Source organism: Gopherus flavomarginatus, chromosome 9 (genome assembly GCF_025201925.1).
Source record: "Gopherus flavomarginatus isolate rGopFla2 chromosome 9, rGopFla2.mat.asm, whole genome shotgun sequence".
In the NCBI taxonomy this organism is placed as follows: domain Eukaryota; kingdom Metazoa; phylum Chordata; order Testudines; family Testudinidae; genus Gopherus; species Gopherus flavomarginatus.
In genome coordinates, this window is record NC_066625.1 from 71,158,157 (window position 1) to 71,180,300 (window position 22,144).

The window sequence follows — 22,144 nt, forward strand, 5'->3', positions numbered from 1 at the left end:
GGGGTGAGAACAGCGTCACAAAAGCTAATGGAGTGGCAAGATTTTAAGAGAGTGTGACTAATCAGGAAAGGGAGGGAGTTCCAGCGGTCAGGGATGGAAAGGTACCTATGAGACAATTTTTATATTACATTGTGGCGGTCCACACTGTGGGAAATGTTACACAAATCCCTGATTTAGAGTCATTTAGAGCTGGGTTCTTTGGTTTGTTTTTTAAAGGGTTTGCAAGAGATTACATAGTTTTAGAGCAAAGAACAGGACATCCTGTAGCACAATTGAGTATGACAATGAATATCATTGACCTTTGTCATTTGGTTGGTTGTTGTCACTTTAGGGTCTACCAGATAATACTGTATCCAAAGCACACTCCTGTAAGCCACTTTACTTTTCTTATTTTTAAACTGGTTACAACCCAGGAAGTGTGGAAAATCCCTGAATAATATGATTTATTCTGCTTTTTCTAAAGCAATTTTTAAACCTTCAGGATAGTCAACTTTAAAAATAGGCTGTGTCACAGATGCAGTAGCTTGTGTTTATGAGACTTTTTACTGCAGTTCAAAATGGTTTAGCTTTATATTGATTTAAAATATTATTGAAGACATTTCTGGAAAAGTGAATGTTTAGAGGATAGTCGGATAATTTGACCACCCAGTCTGGCCCTCTACATCCCTTGCACAATAAGAAATGTCCATAAAGTACTAGTCTAAGAAATGTCAGCTAATACAGGTTTCCCATTGCTATGGTGTCACTCTGACAATGACTGATCACTTTTTTAGGAGACTATTTTTGTGATTGATGGAAAAAGATGCTGGGAACTGAGGCAGCTGCAGAGTGATGAGTGGGTCAAGTATTTAAATACCAGCCTACTTCTGATAAACACCCAGGAGTCAGCTATTGCATTGCTAGGTAAAGTAATGTACTATAATGGCAGTCCACTTTTGGAGACCAGTGATCGAATCCTTTGGGAATGGTGCAGTTTATTATGATAATCCTCAGTGATCTCTATTTCCCACTTTTCTGAAACCAACTATAGGTATAAAAATGCAGCAAACTAGCACACAGTAAACTGTATTTCAGATTAGGGTGTTATGATGATTGGGCCTACAACCATAAAAAGTGAGTATAAGTTCATGGAATGACACAATATCCTATAATAATAAATGTTGTTGATGAGAAGTTGCAAAAGGGAGACAGACTGAGTCCAAACTAAAAGGCTTACAGATAAAGTTCAAGGAGTGTGTGAAGATCATGCTCAGTAAACAAGAAAAGTGTGGAACCAGAAATCAGTGACCCAAAATTGGTGTGTTGAAAATTAGGCCTAACTGGTGAACAAAATAATGAAGGCATGAGGCTATTCCATCCCTCACTCTCTTCTTGGGGTCCTTAAAGAGACGTTGGGAAGAAAAACTGGCAGCTGCAGCAAGCTTCACAATTATGGCTGATACCCTCGCCATCTCCTGGCACTCTGGACTGTCTTTGTCTTAATCTTGAGAGATGTCCTGACCAGGCCACAGAGAGGGAGCCAGAAGATGCCACCAGCTCCATTTGAATCCCCCAAACCACCTGTTTGAAGAGGACTACATTAGTGCGAGCTAGGGACCTTTAAGTTCACGCCCTCAGTGTCTACACAAGGGAGTTACAGCACAGCATTGTGATGCACGCTGCAATTTACACTCCCATAGTCCAAACTGCAAAGCAATGTAGATCTGCCCCATGTCTTTCGCTCTCTCCTTCCCACCATGTCTCCTTTTTCTTCCCTGCCTTACTTTTTTTCCCCCATCTCTGTCCTCTCTCGCTCTTTTTTACCTCTGTTTAATAAGAGTTTGGCTTAGCCAGCCAAGACTACATATTTAGCAACACTGCAGAAAGCCAGTGACCAGACGGGCAGCTAAAGGCAAAACCTTAAAGAGCCTGATGCTAGTCCATTTTTGCCAGGTTTCAGAGTGCGTGGTAAAAACATGTGCTGTGCCTGTGTTTCTCCAATGGTGAGGTTGCAAGCAACGGAAGCTTCTTTTTCTGTCTTCATTGTTCTTTTTTCTCCCCTTTTGAGAGGGTTTGTCTTGTTTTGTCTTCCAGGAAACAAGATCAGATTTTAACAGCAACGGCAATGACAGCTCCAGCCCATCTTGACTAACATCTTCTCTTTTCCTGAAAAGGACAGTTACCACCATCTTTAATGCCATCTGAGGGCATGTCTACACTGCAATTACAAAAAATCCAGCTGGCCCAGGCCAACTGACTCGGGTTCACAGGGCTCAGGCTAAGGCCTGATCTACACTGGAGGGGGATTTATCTAAGATACACAACTTCAGCTATGAGAATAGCGTAGCTGAAGTCAACGTATCTTAGATTGACTTAGATTGACTTACTTCGCGTCCTCGTGGCGCAGGATCGACGGCCGCCACTCCCTGATCGACTCCGCTTCCGCCTCTCGCCCTGGTGGAGTTCCAGAGTCGACGAGGAGTGCATTCGGGGATCGATGTATCGCGTCTAGATGAGACGCGATACGTTGATCCCAGATAGATCGATCACTACCCGCTGACCTGGCGGGTAGTGTAGACAAACCCTAAGGGGCTGTTTAATTGCAATGTAGACTTTCAGGTTTGGGCTGGAGCCCAGGCTCTAGCATTCTGTGAGGTGGGAGATCCAAGAGCTTGGGCTGGAGTCCAATTGTTTACACCACAATTAAACAGCCCTTAGCCCGAGCCCCTTAGCCTGAGTCAGATGGCACAGGCCAGCCCAGGTGTCTAATTGCAATGTACACATCACTTCAGAGACTGTCAAAAACAGATTTGTTTTCCTTTTAAGAACACTCTGCAGCTAAATGGAAAAGGAACAAGGGATGTTGTTAAAAGCCTTATTTAAAACTTGCCATTTCAAATGCTTTAGCTGTTTTTCCTTCTTGTCTCTATCTTTCATACAAAGTTAAAAAGGATTTTTAATGGTGTGTTTGCCCAGATAATTAAGCAAGCTGAGATCTCTGTGTACGAAACTCCAAACCTTGTTTAAAACTGTTTTAATGTTGGACAGTGACTGGGTTTTGTAGACCTCTTAGGGCCTCTGTAGTCCATCTAAATTAATACAACAGGGGCTTAACCAGTGAGGGCTGGTGTTGCTCCCTGGTTGTATTTGTTATGCAATTAAATTTGACTTTTCCCTGAATCTCCATAGCAGTTAATCTGTCACCATTCACAAATGATAATTTCACTTAAACATAACACCTTTAGAAGCTCCATCTCATAAGTATAGAATGCTTTCATCAACATTTTGTTCAATACATTAGCAGTGCCCAGACAGCAGAAAACTTGTTTGTGATCCAGCAAGATGACAGGTAAGAGATTAGTAGGGGCCTAATTCTGGTCTTGGGTACGCCAGCATAAATCAGGTATAACTCCACTGAAGTCAGTGAGTCAAATTCTGTTCTCATTTAGGCCAGTGTAAATCTGGAATTACTCCACTAAAGTCAAGACAGTGACTCTAGATTCATATCAGTGTAAGTGGGGTAAGAATTTAGCTCAGTGGAGTTACGGTGATGTAAAAATGGTGTAAGAGCAATTAGGATCAGGTTCCAGGTCGAATATTCTGTTCAGTTAAGTTCATCCCAGGAGACCCAGACCTAACAGACATTGCAACATCTTAAACACAGAATGTCAGTCTTAGCTCTGTATTTCTTTGATTCGGCTGGCATGAGTCATGATGACCTGAACATCATTTAAACTGCAAGGGTTTTTTTGCATGTGCTATATTCTCCCGTGGCATTACAATAAATTACATAGAACACTCTAAATGCAGAGCAATTTATCAATTTTTTTTAAAAGGTAGGTAACATTAATTTTAATGTTAGGCTTTGGTATGACACACAGACTTTGTCTTCATTATTCTGAAACATAGTTTGGGAAAAAAAACATGAATCCATTTATGTTTTCAATTTGCTTTGAACTATTTTTCAACATCTCAGGTCAAGACCTAATTTCTGAAGCAATCTTCACTGTATTTTATTGTTCACCAGTGACTTGTACATGATTAAGGAATCCATCAGGAAAATTCTCTTTTTATTCTTTCTATAACATCTCCTTTTCCAATATTTCACTCTCTTTGGTTTTCAGTGTGGTAACTTGAATAAAATTTCAGGGCATGGAACAGGTACTATACTTTAAAAAATGGCAGTTTCATTTCAAATACCTCCCTAGTCTCTTAGAATTTGTGCTTTCTTATTGTGAACTTCAATCATCCAAATGTAAAAAGGCGTTCAAACACTTGCAGTATACTATCTACCAGACACATAATAAGGTACTACTGTTAGCTTTCAGGCCTAAGAATTCTGCCAAAATATCCACTTCTTGCAAACATTTGATCCACCTAGTTCACCAATATATACATAAAGGGCATCAAATTGAAGGGCCACTATTTGAATTATTCTATTACTCACAACAGGGTACTTCTGGCACAGGCTTCTCGTGAAGTGGGAAACATAGTTAAAAAAACAACCCTTGAAAATAGCAGCTGAGACTTCTATTAAAACCTTATATTTATGTGATGGAGAAGGACTTTGTGTGCATCTTCAGGAAGAGAGCTGTAGAATTGTCTGGCTTGCTCAATGTATGTTTCAACCAAAATTCCCTTGTGAGTAGTCTCATCAGAAAAGGTGCTGTGCATGGAGACTGACTGATCTCTAGATGTGGTCAGAGGTGATGCATATCGAGTAGTGTAATGAATGAAATTCACCTCTGTGCAGAGGCCCTGCACAAAGCAACCACCTAAGTCGCATTATATTGAGTATGTGGCATATAGGTCTCCTGCTGGGTGTCTGTGCAGGGGTGAATTTTACTCATTGTGAAGAGGTTTACATCATTGCTGCACATGCAGTACCTGTTCTCTGGACAGGCTCTAAGACTGTCAGTCAAGCACCTTTGGCACTTACTACATTCACTCTATTTTTCTATTTAGTGTTTTATTTAATCTATTTAATCATGAAATGGTATCCTCCTAGTCAGGAAATACCACCATCAGATTATATCCAGCACAAGGAGGAGATAGGTAAAAGGGATCGATTGTGATGCCTCATAAGGGCAGTATTGCCTACTGCTCAGTCCCCCTGTCACATGGCATGGTTCTTTAAAAGTTTGGGATGTTCAAATACAAACAGCGTGAGAAGACATGGGGAGAGAGGGTCCTGCGAAGAAGCAGCATTTAGGAGGAATCCTGTTACTGTATCTTTAAGGGCTTGGAACCAGGAGCCTTGCAGGGAGGTTAAGGCAGAGTTCCCTTCTCACCCAGCCAATAAAAAATGAGCTAGGAGAAGGGGCCAGCATAAATGTTGCCACCTCCTTCACGGGCCAGATGCCTGCAGTCACTGGAAGGGGAAAGAAGGCTCCTGCAAGGCCCTGACTTAGCAGGGAGCGAACACCAGCAGGAGAAGGCTGCCAAACCCTCTGAGGATAAAGTGGGGCCAGCTCAGGGAGATAAATTGCTGGCTAGCTCCAGGAGGAGAGCTAGGGACTCCTGATAAGGAGAGGGATAATAATTGTTCGAATTACCCAGCTTCAGGAGGAGCACTGGGGCTTCTGCCATGAGGACAGACTGAGCGAGTACCCTGAGTGGCCTGGGAATGGAGCTTAGAGGACAGGCTTCAGAGGAACCCTGAAAGCCAGAAGTACTCTTGATTATTTGTGACTCTGTTGTGACCCCTTTTGTGGGAGGTTTTGTAATTTAAAAAAAAAAAACAAAAAACCTAAAGAAGGTATTACTAAGTCAAGCCTCAAGATTGCCAGATGTGGAATTATTAACTTCCTGTGAAAGGAAATTGAGATAGGGAGCATGTGTAGCACCATACTACCCCAGCAGGGGGTGCTACAGTGTAGGCATATCCTACAACATGGCACTCATAGGAAAGAGGAGGAATTTCTATGTAGATCTCCTGTTTGTATTAGTTACAACCAGTTAAGTGTAAACAGTTTCCCCACTTCTCACTTGGGGAATATGGCATTCAGGTCAGGTTAGTTTCCCCACTTTTTTTTTTTTACCGCTGATTACAAACAGAAAAGTGATCATGGTAATGATATTAAGGCCTGTCCCAAATTGTGCTGAGATATGGTGCATGTACAAGTTTGTGTGCACATATGCCCAGAACATCCTCCTTCTCTCTACTAAAGAAAATGTTATTTTAATACTGTCAATGTCTTTCCTAAATGTTCCAATTAAAAAAAATGTGATAAATATAGGTAAAATATATATACAAAACTCTGATCTAAACACTGACCTATGCTTTACCCAGAACACATTGTTCAGGTATTTTGTCAGAAGAGATATTTAGGATGTGGATATGATAGGCATGTATGAAAACAGAACAACATACAAAATGAAGACATTTATAATGCAGATCTATAAAAGCAGAACACTTTGACTGTGTGGTGGTCAGTGATCATATAGGGCTTAAGGTGCATGTGAATTCTTGCAAAATAGTATAATCCATTGCCTTTCTTGCTAGTGTAAATCTATATTAGTTTATACCAGCTGAGGATCAGGCCCATTGATTGTAAAAATCCTGTTAACAAATTAAGGCTTTTTGTAAATCAAGAAATACATTTGAGGCCCGCAATGTATTTTTAAGTGGGTAACAAAATTCCTGTTTTAATATATTATTTGGAGTCAGCATAGGCAAAGAGGGGAAAAGTAGATCTGATCTATGGTCTTATTTATGTGGCTGGATAACCCCTGTAGCGTAATCCCCTGTTAGAGTCATAGGCTTGATTCACATATTGTGCCAACCAAAATGGGACTCTTGCAAGGGATATTATAGGAAACAGAGAACTCTCACTGTACAGCACACACACATCATTAGAATAGGAATCACAAGGTGTTTGATATATATGCAAGGAACTGAAACTGGAGAAATATGGCATATGCAAATGAAGGAAACCTAAAGACTTTTGTGAGAGGGTGTATATATCCCACAGTGATGAAGAAGGAACCAGAGAGGCCCTGTGTGTGGGCCTGGCCCTGGCCCTGCTCCTCCTGCCTTGTCAATCATGTATGATAGGGAGGGGGCCTTTTAACAGGAAGAAACTGCAGTCAGCTGTGAGGAGAGATCACCTTGACTGGGAAACTGTTGGAGTGACTCTTGAAGCTAAAGAAAGACCTCCTATCCAGGAGATTTCCACCCTGACCCTACTGGGGTAAGCCTTCTAGAGTGAGCCCGATTCAGCAGCCCTGCCAGAAAGACTCGATGAAAACCACTACCCACAGGTAATACTGTTGGCTTTTTCCCTTTTGAGGGGCCCTAGGAAGAAGTTATTCTTGGGTGTGCTGGGGTATTTAACTTTCCTTTTGATCCCCTGTTCAGAAGGAACTTAAGAAGGCAAAAGGTAGCTTCCCCGCCCCCCTTGCAAAAAGTAAGAAACTGGGGCCTGTGCATGAGCCACTCAGTGCAAATACATGGCCATTCCAGGGTCTCCCAGCATCTGGGAGAAAAACCTCAGGGGACTTTTTTACAATGCTGCGATGTGTCAAGTAAAATTTGTCTACTGATGTTTGGCACCTTAGATGTTATGACCTGTGCAATGAAGTAAGTTTATGATTTGGAACACCCTAATTGATACTAAGATTAATAATTACTTTATAACATCAAAGGGATTTGAATTCAGACTCTTCAACTCCAGAAGTCTAAGCCTTTTACCTGATAAACAAAGGGAGATGCTCCACAAGCTGCATCTTCAATAGCTCATCTACAGCCAGGAAGGGAATGGGTTTATATGAGCAGGTCAATCAACCCTCTATAGTGCAGTGATAGACTATGCTCATATATCAAAGTATCCCCCAGTTAAGCTCAGAGTACTCCCAGCATCATAATGTGGTATGACATGTGATGTTGCAGAAGTCCATGGCAAAAGCCACAGTAGTGTTCTGTGATGAACATCCTGAGAGTATCATTAGTGGTTTGCACAGGATTCCCGCCCTGCCCTTCCTTCCCTTCCTGCCCTGCCACACATTCGCTGAGTGACTGTGAGCAAGTTGTGACAGGTCAACTTTAATCTATCATATATTTAATAGAGAGATGAATAAAGATAAAGAGGAATTCTAAGAAACTAGGAGCAGTCAGCAGGATTCAGGTTAATTTATCAGATGGGGGTGTCAACATGCAAAAACTTCGTCATTGGGGTATAGGGCGTCCAGACAGCAAGTGTGAAAAATCGGGACGGGGTGGGGGGTAATAGGAGCAAATATAAGAAAAAGACCCCAAAATCAGGACTGTCCCTATAAAATCGGGACATCTGGTCACCGTATTGGGGTAAAACAAAGAGCAGGCAGCCTGGGAGTAGGGGAAGCTTATTTGGAGGTAAGATGTAATGCTAGAGTGAGAAGACACCTTCAGAAAGACGTGGAATTGTTACAGAACAAACAGGAATGAAAGCAGTTTGTCCAAAGCAGCAAATGCAGTTCTGAATAGATCTGGGAAGCACACAATGTAGGAGACAGTCATATGCTTGCTGGAGGATATATCTGTGCAGTCCCCTTTGAGGGGACGTCAGAAAGGGACAGATGATGCAGGGGCCATTCCACACCTGGTGATCAGCAAGACGTAGAGGTGCCCTTGCCCCGATCCCTGTTCTAGGATCTGGGAGGTGGGGTGGTGGATCAAACACTGAAGAGGATCTGCACAATCTAAGGATTCCTCTGCATAGGGGGGAGAACATCACTGGCTTTAGGACTGCTTTGTTCTGCAAGTGCAATACAAAGCAGCTCTAGCACTTTCTGTAAAACAGGGTCGGACTTCTCCTCCTGGAGCCTCACTGCCATGCCACTCTTGGCTCTCTGAGCTGGTTCTTTCTCTAGTCGCTTCACATGGAGTGTTTGCACTCTGAGTAGTGCTTTTGAAGGGTGAAGTCTTGACTGAAAGTTGTGTGATGTAGAGGGCAAGTATGTCAACAGTATTTGTCAAGGTTAATGTTAAAATCCCTGCCTGGGATTTCTCTGATAATACGCCAGGTGGTGCCGTGGATGTTTGCTGAGACAATATGTAATTACTTTTCTTGTTCTGATAGTACAGTTTAAAAAGGCTATGTGGGTTTTACCTTATCACTTGCCCCCTCCTCTTACTCTGGCTGCCTGTGGCTCACTGGTATCAGTATGTCTTCTTGAAATGTCTCTGAGCTCAGTAGATATGACCTCAATTACTCCTTCCTTCCCCCCCCTCGTCCCCTCCCTAAGCACTAGCGAATTCTCTTCTTTACATTTACATTAAGACTAAGAGAAATGACCCCCTGACCTTCCAGCTAACTCAATCCACGAACCTTCAGTCTGTCATCTGCTGTGAAACATTCAGTGCCGTACGGAGGCACGCTGTATCATGATGTTATTTAGATAATCTCTTATTAGAACTGAGTAGAAAAAGGTTAAAAACTAGATCAGCTTTTTGAAGCAACAATATTGTTCACTTCAAGTGAAAAAGCAGAGTCCATGGTTTTACCATTACCAGGCTGGAGTCATCTTAGTCCTTAAATTCCTGCAGTTAAAAAGCCCTTCTGAATAGCAGCATGTTCCTCTTTGATGCCTTTCTGCTACTCTCCTAGCTCATGTCTGGTTGTCAAGATGATCTCGTAGAGGTCCCTGAGTCCAACCTGCTGCTGCTCCGATTCCCTATGCAGTGAAATGTGAAATTGCAGTCTTCTGCAACTTGAGTGCAAATGGCCTATACTAAAGCAAGCAGCAGTGCATGTAATGGTAATGGCCATGAAAAGAAAGTTTGCAGCAAATCACTCCAATGTATGGGGTCTGGGAGAAGATCGTTACAATGCTGATGTTTGGACTGAAGTTAGAATTTTATGTGTATTCCTGCAAATATTTTATCAGCTTTATGGGTGAATGTGACAGCTGTTCCTTCTCGTAGGTTCTTCTTGGGTAAAAAAGCTAGCTTCATCTATGTGAAGGAATACATAACAGAGCAATGAGTCACTGAAACCTGGATGGCTAGAGGTCACATTCACATCACTAATAGCATGTAATCCAGTGATCAAATGGTCACTTACACATTATACATAAAACACTTGCAAGCTTCCAGCCACTGATACCCTGCATTCAAACCAAACTGCATGCATAATGGATTGCAAGGAGGTCTTTTAAAAAAAAAAGAGAGAAAAAAAGAAAGACCAAATTATGATCAAATTGCAAATGCAGTTAGCAGCAGCAATTTGGATTGTGTTTTACTAAATCTTACTGACCCTCAGAATTATTATTGCAGACAAAGGTGCCAACAACAGTCGATAAAGCAGAGGTAGGAGTTAATGTATACAGACACACCTCAAATTCTGTACTACTTACGACTTCTCATAAATAACTCATTGTGTGATACTACAGAAGCACTAAAAAGTAGAATGGCACAGCCCATCTTCACCAATTACTTTTATAGTCCCAAAACTAGTTCAGCTTTGACTTTCCTCTCCTTCCATCTCCCTACTTTGGACCTTTTTCTCCCCTAAAAGGTATTTTAATTTGAAAAGAAAACCAAAACCTATTTTACTTTGGGAGCAGGAGGTGGATTTCTCCCTCCACCCCCCATGCTGTATATTCACAGATGGTTGGTTTTATTGTTTGTTTGTTTGTTTTGCTTTTTAAAAGGCCAGAAGGGACCTTCATGGTCATTTAGTCTGACCTCCTGCATAACACAGGCCATAGAACCCACCCAATAAATTCTGCATCGAGCAAAAGACTATTTCATTAGTTGCAGATTAGAAGGGTATTTGAATATGCAATCACTTGCTCACAAAGCAAAACACTTTTTCTACTGCTCCACAAAGCCACAGTTTATTTTAGGAAAGACAAATCCGCCTCTTCTGCCCCAAATCTAGACATCCAAGTATATGGTGTTTTTATGTATGGCATTTATTATTTCCTTAGTTTCTTCCTCCTCCTCTCTTTTCCCTTTTCAGTCTCACTATATCTGTGTTTATTGTGCCTGCTTTCCACTTCATTTTAACTCCTTTTTCTCCCCCCCCTTTGCCCCTTTCCCGACAATCTCTTCCAAATGAAACTCAAACTCAGTCTTGTTCACTCTAAAGACAAACCTTGAAATTCACAAAGGTCAGATGGTGAAGAAGAGGTCAAGCATCCCGAACTGGAAGTGTCTTAGAGGGTGGCATGTAAACTCAATAATACAATTTGGCTGAGTGATGCAAGTTAGAAAAATCCTGATACAATTACTGGCAGAAAACAACTTGCTAAGACATATATTGAGAAGGCAACCGTATAACATATATTATATGACCTTCTCATGAACAAACTAGGGAAATACAACCTAGATGGAGTTATTGGTGGATGCATAACTGGTTGGAAAATCATTCCCAGAAAGCAGTGGTTCACAGTCATGCTGGAAGGGCATAACGAGTGGGGTCCCGCAGGTATTGATTCCGGTCCAGTTCTATTCAATATCTTTATCAATGATTTAGATTAGTGTTTCTGAAACTTGGGATGCTGCTTGTGTAGGGAAAGCCCCTGGTGGGCCGAGCCGGTTTGTTTACCTGCCACATCCGCAGGTTTGGCCAATCGTGGCTCCCACTGGCTGCAGTTCTCAGCTTCAGGCCAATGGGAGCTATTGGAAGCGGTGGCCAGTATGTCCCTCAGCCTGTGCTGCTTCCCGCAGCTCCCATTGGCCTGGAGTAGTGAACCACAGCCAGCGGGAGCTGCGATCGGCCGGACCTGCGGACGCAGCAGAAAAACAAACCGGACCGGCCTGCCAGGAGCTTTCCCTACACAAGCAGCATCCAAAGTTTGGGAAACATTGATTTAGTTAATGGCTTAGAGAGTACACTTATAAAGTTTGCAGATGATACCAAGCTGGGAGGGGTTGCAAGTGCTTTGGAGGATAGGATTAAAATTCAAAATGATCTGGACAAACTAGAGAAGTGGTCTGAAGCAAATATGATGAAATTCAATAAGGACAAATGAAAAGTACTCCACTTAGGAAGGAACAATTAGTTGCACACATACAAAATGGGAAATGACTGCCTAGGAAGGAGTACTGCAGAAATTGATCTGGGGGTCATAGTGGATCACAAGCCAAATATGAGTCAACAGTGTAACACTGTTGCAAAAAAAGCGAACATCCTTCTGGGATATATTAGCAGGAGTCTTGTAAGCAAGACACGAGAAGTAATTCTTCTGCTCTACTCCACGCTGATTACGTCTCAACCGGAGTATTGTGTTCAGTTCTAGTTGCCACATTTCAGGAAAGATGTGGACAAATTGGAGAAAGTCCAGAGGAGAGCATCAAAAATGATTAAAGGTCAAGAAAATATGATCTATGAGGGAAGATTGAAAAAACTGGGTTTTTTTAAATCTGGAGAAGAGAAGACTGAGAGGGGACATGATAACAGTTTTCAAGAACATAAAAGCTTGTTACAAGAAGGTGGGAGGAAAAATTGTTCTTCTTAACCTCTGAGGACAGAACAAGAAGCAATGGGTTTAAATTGCAACAAGGGCAGTTTAGGTTGGGCATTAGGAAAAAGCTCATAGCTTGCAGAGTGGTTAAGCACTGGAATAAATTGCCTAGGGAGTGTAGCCTGATATAGGATGTACTAATAACATTAATTTAATTTACAAATTTAATTTAATTTTAATTTAATTAATTAATAATAACTAAAATTAATTAGTATGGGTTTTAGGCTCACCAATCTGTTTGATCAGAAGATAAAAGTTCTTGTCCCGAATCAGGCTCCACAGAATTTACAAAGGACCTCAGGGGTATGACATGAAGCTCACACTGAGACAGATATAGTTGTAAAGACTTTTTATTAAAATCAATTAAATAGTAAGTAAATGGTAAAATAGCCAGAGTTACAAAGTTACAATTGCATTACTGTTATTCAAAAGATACATATGGTAATATAGTATTACATGCAACAAAGCTTTGGTTAATATACTCACACCCTTCCTTGATAACCTGGTGGTAAGAGACACAGGACCAGCCTTGTGGTTCAGATTTCTCAATTCTTGAGTGAGAGATGCAGTGCTTAGAAAAATCTGATGCTAAAAGCTATCAAAACTAACTTAGGATTTACTTGACTAACTTAAAATCAAAACCTAATAAACAAACTAAGAATAAAACCTAGGGAAACCAAGCTTAGCCTAGTTCCCTTGAAACTTAAAGTTTAAGAAGAACAAGTATAGCCTACCAATAGTAGTAGTCATTGTAGATAGATAGAATAGATAGAGTGGAAACAGAATGTAAGTGAAAACGATAGTGCTCTAGCAAGGTAGGTCACCTTTTTATAGGGCACAAGTGCCGGAAATCCTTCCTCCTATACCCAAATTTGATTCCTCACCCACAAAATGTTAAGGTGCGCTTACTTCATAGGCTAGTATGTTTGTGCGTATTGATGACACGTATGTACGCACATACGTTTTCTTGTGGTGAACCTGTTAAGTTTGTGGGTACAACACTGAACACCCCCCCATGCCATTCTTCATTGTCTATTGGTCTAGGTAAAGGTTTTAGGCATAGGCGTGGGTACTTATCTATTTAGGTAAGAAGATGAAAGTCAACTTTACTTTCTGGGTAAAAAGTCTTAATACAGATATGCTAACTTTGCCTTAGCTTAACATACTGGAAATGGCCTGTAGGTATCTTGTATTACAGCCAAAATTACTTTAATATAAATTTATAAACCTATTACAATAAACCAAATACTTAAACTATAAGAAAAATTTATAGGACTAAGGTTAGTCCTATAGGCTACAGGAGGTGGTGGAATCTCTATCATTGAAGATTTTTTAAGAGCAGGTTGGACAAACACCTCTCAGGGATGGTCTAGACAATACTTAGTCCTGCCTTAAGTGCAGGGGACTGGACTAGATGACCTTTCGAGGTCCCTTCCAGTTCTCTGATTCTATAATTATGTTGTATCTCCATGTTAGTAAACAAGTATAAGCATGGCAGCTCCATGTCGCATAGGTACTTAAGTGCCTCGCCGAGTCAGGGCCCTAACTAACATCTCCCTATCTGGAAACAGGAGAAAATCAGTAGTGAACTAATAATAAAGTAGAAACTTGAGGTTCTACTGTAAGTGGCAGAACCAGAGTTACAAACACCTCAGGAATGGAGGTTTGTGTATAACTCTGAAATGTTCCCAACACTGAACAAAACGTTGTTCTTTAAAAAGTTTACAACTGAACATTGAGTTGATACAGCTTTGAAACTTACTATGCTGAAGAAAAATGCTGCTTTCCCTTTATTTTTTTTAGTAGTTTAACAGTTCTGTACTGTATTTGCTTCTTTTTTTGGTCTCTGCTGCTGCCTGATTGGGTACTTCTGGTTCCAAATGAGGTGTGTGGTTAACTGGTCAGTTTGTAACTCTGGTGTTTGTAATTCTGAGGTTCTATTCTTGGAACCAGCACCAATGGCTGGTTCGTGTGATGTGAATACAAGTGAACATAATATAAGTGAAACTCTGGGACTAAAATCTGCGCACACCCAGGTCTTGGACTCACTTGCATTTGGCCTAGTTTTCCAAGCATTTGTACATGGCCATAGTGTGGAGAATGAGGGAGATAACAGTTATTTTATGTGAATATTATACATATCTCAGTTTATCTGCTTGATATTATTCTGACTGACTGCATGTAATTAAATCAAAGGAGGCTTTTAGAGGTGGAGAGATGGTATCTTCAGGGAGAATACTATGGTTCCTTAAGAGAAACTATGGGTGAATTGTGCCCTTACAAAGCAGGATGACAGGCCTATTCTTCTAAGGCCAGAGGCGAAGCTCAAGAGAACACTAAGCGATAAAAAAAACCACAGCCTAGAGTAAAAAGGAGGGGAAAGGGGCAGCAGCTTCTCAGAGAGAGTCACTGTGATAGTCCTGCAGCCTCAGCCTAAGGCAGGAGCTCTGAGGATGTGCCTGAAATAGCTAGTTTCTCCTAAGCTTTGGGAGAGGTGATGAGGCAGTCAAGCCCAGGTATGCAGACCTCTTGTGAGGTTAACCCTTTCTCCTAGCTTGCTGTGAACCTCTGGGTGACTTGACAACATCTGTTTAGAAAGAACTGTTTTGAATCACTTTAATCAGCCGCTGGTCATAGACACCCAAAGATGCGCACCTTGCAGGTTGACAATTGCAGTTGAGCTTGTATTAACACCAATGGAAATGGGATGCATTAGAAATGTGACTGTCAGTGTCTGGTCACAGTCATACTGTCTCAACAGTGCTGCTGCGGTTAGACTTACAATTTTGTTTCCTATGTGGGTTTTATATTGTTTCATTTCTGAATGTTCAGAATATTCAGTAGTTGTTAATGAGCACAACAGAGAAAAGGAGAACCCCTTCCTGTTCCATGCACACAAGTATGCAGATAAAGCCGCATGCCCTTCAATCAGATTTTTAAAACTGGGATTTTTCTGCTGTTGTACTTTACCCTGGCAATTTGGTGCTCATTCTAGTTACTGAGTTCCCTTTTCAGAAAAAGTACCGTACACAGAAGAGTCAAGAAGGGGGGAGAAAAATCATGTCCATACCAAATAACTAAGTTCCCTAGAGCACAGATTTTACCAAATTTTAAATATCTGTTTGTTTTCCGTGAAGAGAGCACAAAAGAAGCAGTGATATTGTGTCTAGATGACAGAATCCCCAGGAAAGCATAAAATTTAATAACACAGACTCTACATTCTCACACTCTCTCACCACAGAAAATTCTCTTGCTAAATTCATTTGAGACTGAAGTTGGGCAGGGCAATTCTTCTCTCTTATGTTGACAGTTCCATAGACATACAGTTTGTTTATTCAACAACCACAAGTGCACATATCTATACAGATATTATATAAGTTATTAATATTAATGGGACTTGGCACAAAGGCTAACAATCTTAATTTTGGCATTTTCAAAATAAGGAATATTATGGGGGAGGGATAGCTCAGTAGTTTGAGCATTGGCCTGCTAAACCCAGGGTTGTGAGTTCAATCCTTGAGGGGGCTACCTAGAGAGCTGGGCAAAAATCAGTACTTTGTCCTGCTAGTGGAGGCAGGGGGTGGGGCTAGGCTGGGCTCAATGACCTTTCAAGACCCCTTCCAATTCTAGGAGATATAAAAAATTGAGGGGAGGGATAGCTCAGTGGTTTGAGCATTGGTCTGCTAAACCCAGGGTTGTGAGCTCAATCCCTGAGGGGGCCATTTAGGGAACTGGGGCAAAAATGTCTGGGGATTGGTCCTGCTTTGAGCAAGGAGTTGGACTAGATGACCTTCTGAGGTCCCTTCCAACCCTGATATTCTGTGATAATGCCACATCCCACAACTTGGGCTGAAAAACAGTTTGAAATTTCCCTGATGGTACACTTTTGTCCAACCCACACCACAAACCTCTTTGGGTCTTATTTTAAGGCATAACAGGATAAATCCTTCTGCCAGTCTATGGAAGTTCTCTCATGCAGTTGTGTGTCCTTACAAACCTAGGTTTAAATGAATAATGCTTTCACAAGGTTTTCTCTCCTTGCTTCTGGCATTTCCTAGAGGCAATAGTCCTAGCAGTGTTGTAAAAACTTGGGCTTGATGTGTCTCTTCAGTTCTGCTGCTAGAGTAGAGCAAAGATTGGAAGAGCTAGATGAGATGAATATAAGAAGGGGAACAATGGCTCTACTTTAGGATTTAGAGGTTGGAGCTCTGTGGATTAAAGGAGGCAATCTGGAAAGTGGGTGGATCAGGTGAGCAGCCACTCTATGAAGCATGGAGCCCTGGGTCAAGAAACAAAACTTCAGAGTGAAAGGAATAGGGTAACTCTAGTGAGAAAATTACTAATTTGTGGTAGTAATTTCCTGTAGAGAAAGTTTCTAACATGCAGCTGCAGCAAGGGAGTTGCCATATCATGGAGGAGGGAAGCTCTCTGAGAGCATATGGAGGGAGAGCTCCTCCATAGGTCTGACAATTGTGGGGCCCCAGCCAGATAGTGGCTCAGTGTTCTGAGAATCTATGTAAAGTGTATTAGGTGCAGTAAATGGGGTTTGTAAAATCTATTGTTAACCAGGAGGGTGCCATTCTGAGTCACTTCCTATTTCTTATTTGTGCATGAAAGTTTACTTAAAATTCAATCTTCATTGAAAAGGATGTTTTTCTTCACCTATAATTTATTGACCATTCTGACAACCACATGCTATGGAACTTAAATTACACAATTGTTCAAGAAAGACTAGTACCCACTGTAGTATCCAGAGAGAAAAACTAGTTGCATTAATCAGGATCCCTGAGAATTCTGATAATTCTCTTCTAATGTACTGATATAACTCTCAATTGTTTCATATTAAAACTAGAGAAAGGGAAGAGTTAGGAGACGGTACACATTTTAATAGAAGCAATAATTCTGCTTGAAGGCTTGTCTGAATGCTTTGCATGGGAAAAGAAACCAGCAGATCACATTTTACTGAATAGGGCAGGATAAGAAGAAATAATATAGGTCACAGCCCTAGGCCTGTTATAAGTGGCTGGGCTGGGCTTAGCATTTTGCAGCTTGTTTTGTAGTTTCAGAATGGTGAAAAAATATGTACAATAATTACTGTGAACTGAATGAGGTTTTGTCTTGACTGGAACAGAAAAATGGCTTGTCTTAGGACATTAAATTTGATTTAAACTGGTATCTACACATACATCTGTTATAAAGCCTTATAAAATATAAACATGAATTGATCAGATTATAACATATGTATGGTCAGGTCATACGCGAGTGTAAATCGTCAAGGCTCTATTGACCTGAGTTACACCAGTTGACACTAGTTGAGGATCTGGCTCATAACGTTTTCTTCCTGTTAAGGATTATTTAAGAAACTCATTAAAGGCTTAATCTCATACTTTTTGCACAAGCAAAATTCACACCGATGAGCGGATTGCTTGTTTAATGAACACTGGATTCATCTCCAGAAGTCTTTGCTAACTTAGTAGTAAGATCAAGTAGACCTCCTTTGAATTTTCATTAGCTAACTATTATGGGCCTGATTCTTATTTACCCTAAGGTTCCTTTACATTGCTGTGGAAGTGTACAGCGTCTTAAAGTGGACGTAAACGGGCGTTAGGCTAGATATGAGGCCTACTTCTTAAATTTCCATATATGTCTCAGAGCTCCATTATTCACAATGTGTTCATAAAATTGTAGTCCAGAAAGGCCCCCTGCAGCATGATCCCCTTTGTTTTACATTCTTTCCCTTAGGGAAACCTAGATTATAAGTTCCTTAAGGCAGAGACCAGAATCATCACCTTTGGATCTGAACCTGCAAACATTACTGGGGAAAGCCGTTACTGCCAGGGGGGTCCCACTGACATGAATAGGGCTCTGTTTGTTAGCAAACACCGTGTTACATCACAGTTGTTGCAGAATCTGGACCTTCTTTTGTACCAGACTGTGGTGGGGTGTACGATACCTGCACCAGAAAGGAAGGGGTTAGCGAGCTACTTTGGGCCCAGGCAGCCCCATGCTGCCACAACTGCAAAGCACTTATGGCCTGGAGAAGAAGCTCAAAAGAAGAACAGAATGGCTCAGTAGGAAGGAAGAGGGTGCAGGTGAACAGACCAACACTCTTGGCTCCTGGGAGACAGCACTGTGAGAGGTCCAGCTGCCCTAGATCTCTAGCTATTGTGTCTTCACCAGACCCACAGAGAAAAGAGACTCATGACTCTCTGAAGGGCTGAGAGTTGCCATTGATTTCAATTCTTTTATGTCTTTACTTTTCTGGTTGGGGAAGGGGAACAGGAACGAGGTGGTCCAGAGAAACAGGAGCAGTACAACAGCACTGGGTGCAGATCTTAGTTGCCTTCTGCATGGCCCTGGATTGGAACCCAGTGGAGAGGGTACGCCTGGGTTTCCCCATGAACCTCTAGGTTGTGTAGACGCCGGAGAGCCTAGCATGATGTCTAAATGAGTGTTCCCCTGTTATCTATTGATGAACTGGGAGAAAAGTCCTCAGGAGCAGACTATATTTGCATAGACACACCTGCTTTGCCTAGGTGATGAGCAGACAGACATGCATTGCCAAAAGGATCTATTTTAAGTTAAAATTCACTTTAGTTTTGGATGTAGGGGTAATGAAATGTTCTTACCCTTATTATCTGAGTAGAGTACAGCAGAACTGTAGTTATTGTGCCTTAATTGTGGGGGAGGAGAGTCATCCTACCTTTAATCTCATTCTCTAAATGCGAAGAAGTGATGCCAAATCCAAGTGCCGGAGAGAGGGTGGGGACAGGTCTTCCTACCTGCTAGTGTGGATTCTGTTTAAAGACTATTTTGATACTGTTTGATCCTACCCCTGCAGTGTTTAAAGACAGATGTGATCAGACTCAATCAAGTCCTTGTTTCTGCTCAGTGATCACTTGAGCTGGCATCACTGATAAACAGCTCTAGAGGTCTGAACCTTAGGTCTGGTGTGGAGACAGAGTTGCAGTAAAAGACAATGCGGCAGTGAAATCACTAGGTATTGGGTTAAGTGGTGGAACCTCAAAATGTAGCATCACAGCTAGAGGCAGAGACACAGGCAAGCAGTGGCAAAGGTGGCAGTGACAGCACCAGAGATATTGTCTGGTTACCCCACACCCCACGTGGGGTGGAAGGTGAACCCACATGGGTGCATCACTGAATTCTTATGCATATACTGATTTTTCTAATTCTCATCTCTTGCTATGATATGGTACATAGATTAATCTGAATGTTTCTGGGGGCACAGATGAGGGGTTTAGTTTTATGCTAATTCTAAAGTATTGCATCTCTCTTTACCAGGCAGCATGGTCCAATTCATAGAATCATAGACTATTAGGGTTGAAAGAGGCCTCAGGAGATCATCCAGTCCAATCCCCTGCTCAAAGCAGGACCAACACCAGCTAAATCATCCCAGCCAGGGCTTTGTCAAGCTGGGCCTTAAATATCTCTCACCACCTCCTTAGGTAACCCATTCCAGTGTGTCACCACCCTCCTAGTGAAATAATGTTTCCTAATATCCAACCTACACCTCCTCCACTGCAACTTGAGACCATTGCTCCTTGTTCTGTCATCTGCCACCACTGAGAACAGCCTAGCTCCATCCTCTTTGGAATCCCCCCTTCAGGTAGTTGAAGGCTGCTATCAAATCCCCCCTCACTCTTCCCTTCTGCAGACTAAATAACCCCTGTTCCCTCAGCTTCTCCTCTCCCCAATTGTTTTTCATGAGACTGAGTCAAGAACTCCAGACTTCAAGTCTGCTCTTTACTCATTGTGTGGTCTTGAAAAATGTAAGGGATGGGAGTGCTTTAAGGAAGGTGTATGTGATGGGGAGGGGGCAATTACTATAGTGTACAGGGCTCCAAAATTCTTTAGTCTGGGCCTGGGTGTTAGAAGACATGCTCTGGTTTTAGCTCAAGCCCATTTCTTCTCCAAACTGAGAAGCTGAAAAGCTTTGGCTGGTTTGCTGAAAAGCTTTAAAAAAAGTTAGATAACTTTTTGAGAACCAGGTTTCAGTTAAAAACCTATTACAAAATATGTGGTTTGAGGTTTCATTGAGTCAAGATTAGAGAGATGAGAAATGCTCACAAAGAAGAGTTTACAGGCTATCATAACATATGCTTTGAGAAATACCTGAATAGGAGATTTCATGAATGTTAGTCTTTTAGATTGTCTAATGGCTCTTTAAAAATTCATCTGCTGTTTCTCTGTAAGGCACAGTCGACAGTTTAACAGTAATAGGCTATTGATCCTGCCGTGGGTAGCAGTTTTGGTGGTGAGGTCTTGCCCAAGCCATGCAAGCTTTGGCATAGCTATATCCAGGGCTGTATTTCTGCAGCCTCTTGCACAGACTTGAGGATATTCTGGCCTCTTGAGAAAGTTCTGTTTTTTCTTCTCTGGATAAAATCAGTCTGACTGAAAAAATTGAGCTGATCAGCTTATTTAAGGGGAGCTGGTTTGGGGTTAATTTTTTTTCTGTATCTGAAGTAAATTTAGTCTTCTTAAAAGCTGTGGAATTGATAGACCTGGCAGCTGAAATTCTGTATCCACACAGGAAGGTCCAGAGCAGGCAGCAGTAAAGCTTATCTGCCAAACTGACTGAGAGGCAACCCTTTTGGGTGAAAAACCAATTCAGATTCCTTACTCATTTAATCCTTTGCTTTTCTGCTGAAAAGTGTCAATGAGGGCACCAGTGGTGGTTCTTGTCTGGTCTGTCTTCCACTAGGAACCGGTCTAAAAACAACAAACCCATTTCATACAGACCACTGAGCAGTTCTCCAATGCTAATGATTTTCAGCCACTATGAACTAGAGCTGGATCTGACCCACTGACCAGGAGGTGAAAGGCTCCAAATCCCATTACCAATCCCCTGAGTCATCTAGTCCCTTTTGTTTAAACATGGCTACAGCACTGATGGAAGCTGTGGTAGAATATTGAACTTCACTGAATCCTGGGTGGACCACCAACTGGAAAGCAAATAGCAAACTTACCCTCCTCCACTCCCACCAGTTAGGCCTCTTTTCTTGAAATGGCAACTGTAGAATAGTTGAATAGTGTTTCCATGCACAAAATGTACAAGCCAATCCTGTTTTTTTGTCAGTATAGTGATTGTTTTGAAAATATGTGGTGGCGTACAAGTGAGAAATTATCTATGTATTATTAACAAACTGTCCACTGCTGATATTTAGTATGCCATATTCTAGCTTAGAAGCTGATCATTACAACCTTCCTGTCAGCCTTCTCTTTGCTGCTGCAGCTCATGCCGCTGCTGAGACTTTCTCTCTCTCTCACACACTCACACATACACACACGAGCAGTGAATGCACAATGCAGTAACATTCAGTGCTCTCTCACTGAGGGCTTGTCTACACTGACAATTTACAACACCGCAACTTTCTCGCTCAGGGGTGTGAAACCCCCCCCCGAGCACAGCAAGTTTCAGCACTGTAAAGTGCCAAATAAGCGCCAACTTTGTGAGTGCGCCAGAGTTGAAGCACCCTGGGGGAAAAATTAGCAGGTGCTCCGCACCCACAAGCAGCCAAGCTTCCCCCGCCTCCACTGCCTCCTCCTCCTTCCCCTGAGCGCACCACGTCCCCGCTCCTCCCTCCCAGCGCTTACCGTCCCCCCCACCTACTAACAGCTGTTTGGAGGTACTTAGGACTTTCCGGGAAGGAGGGGGAGGAGCGGGGATGTGGAACACTGAGGGGAGGAGGCG

General features: G+C 41.9%; 1 protein-coding gene across 2 annotated transcripts in view; it reads left to right on the top strand.

Moving 5' to 3' along the window:
• The window catches only part of SEMA6D (semaphorin 6D), a 1,021,199-nt gene that overhangs the window by 414,353 nt on the left and 584,702 nt on the right, over positions 1-22,144 (top strand). The window lies entirely within an intron of this gene.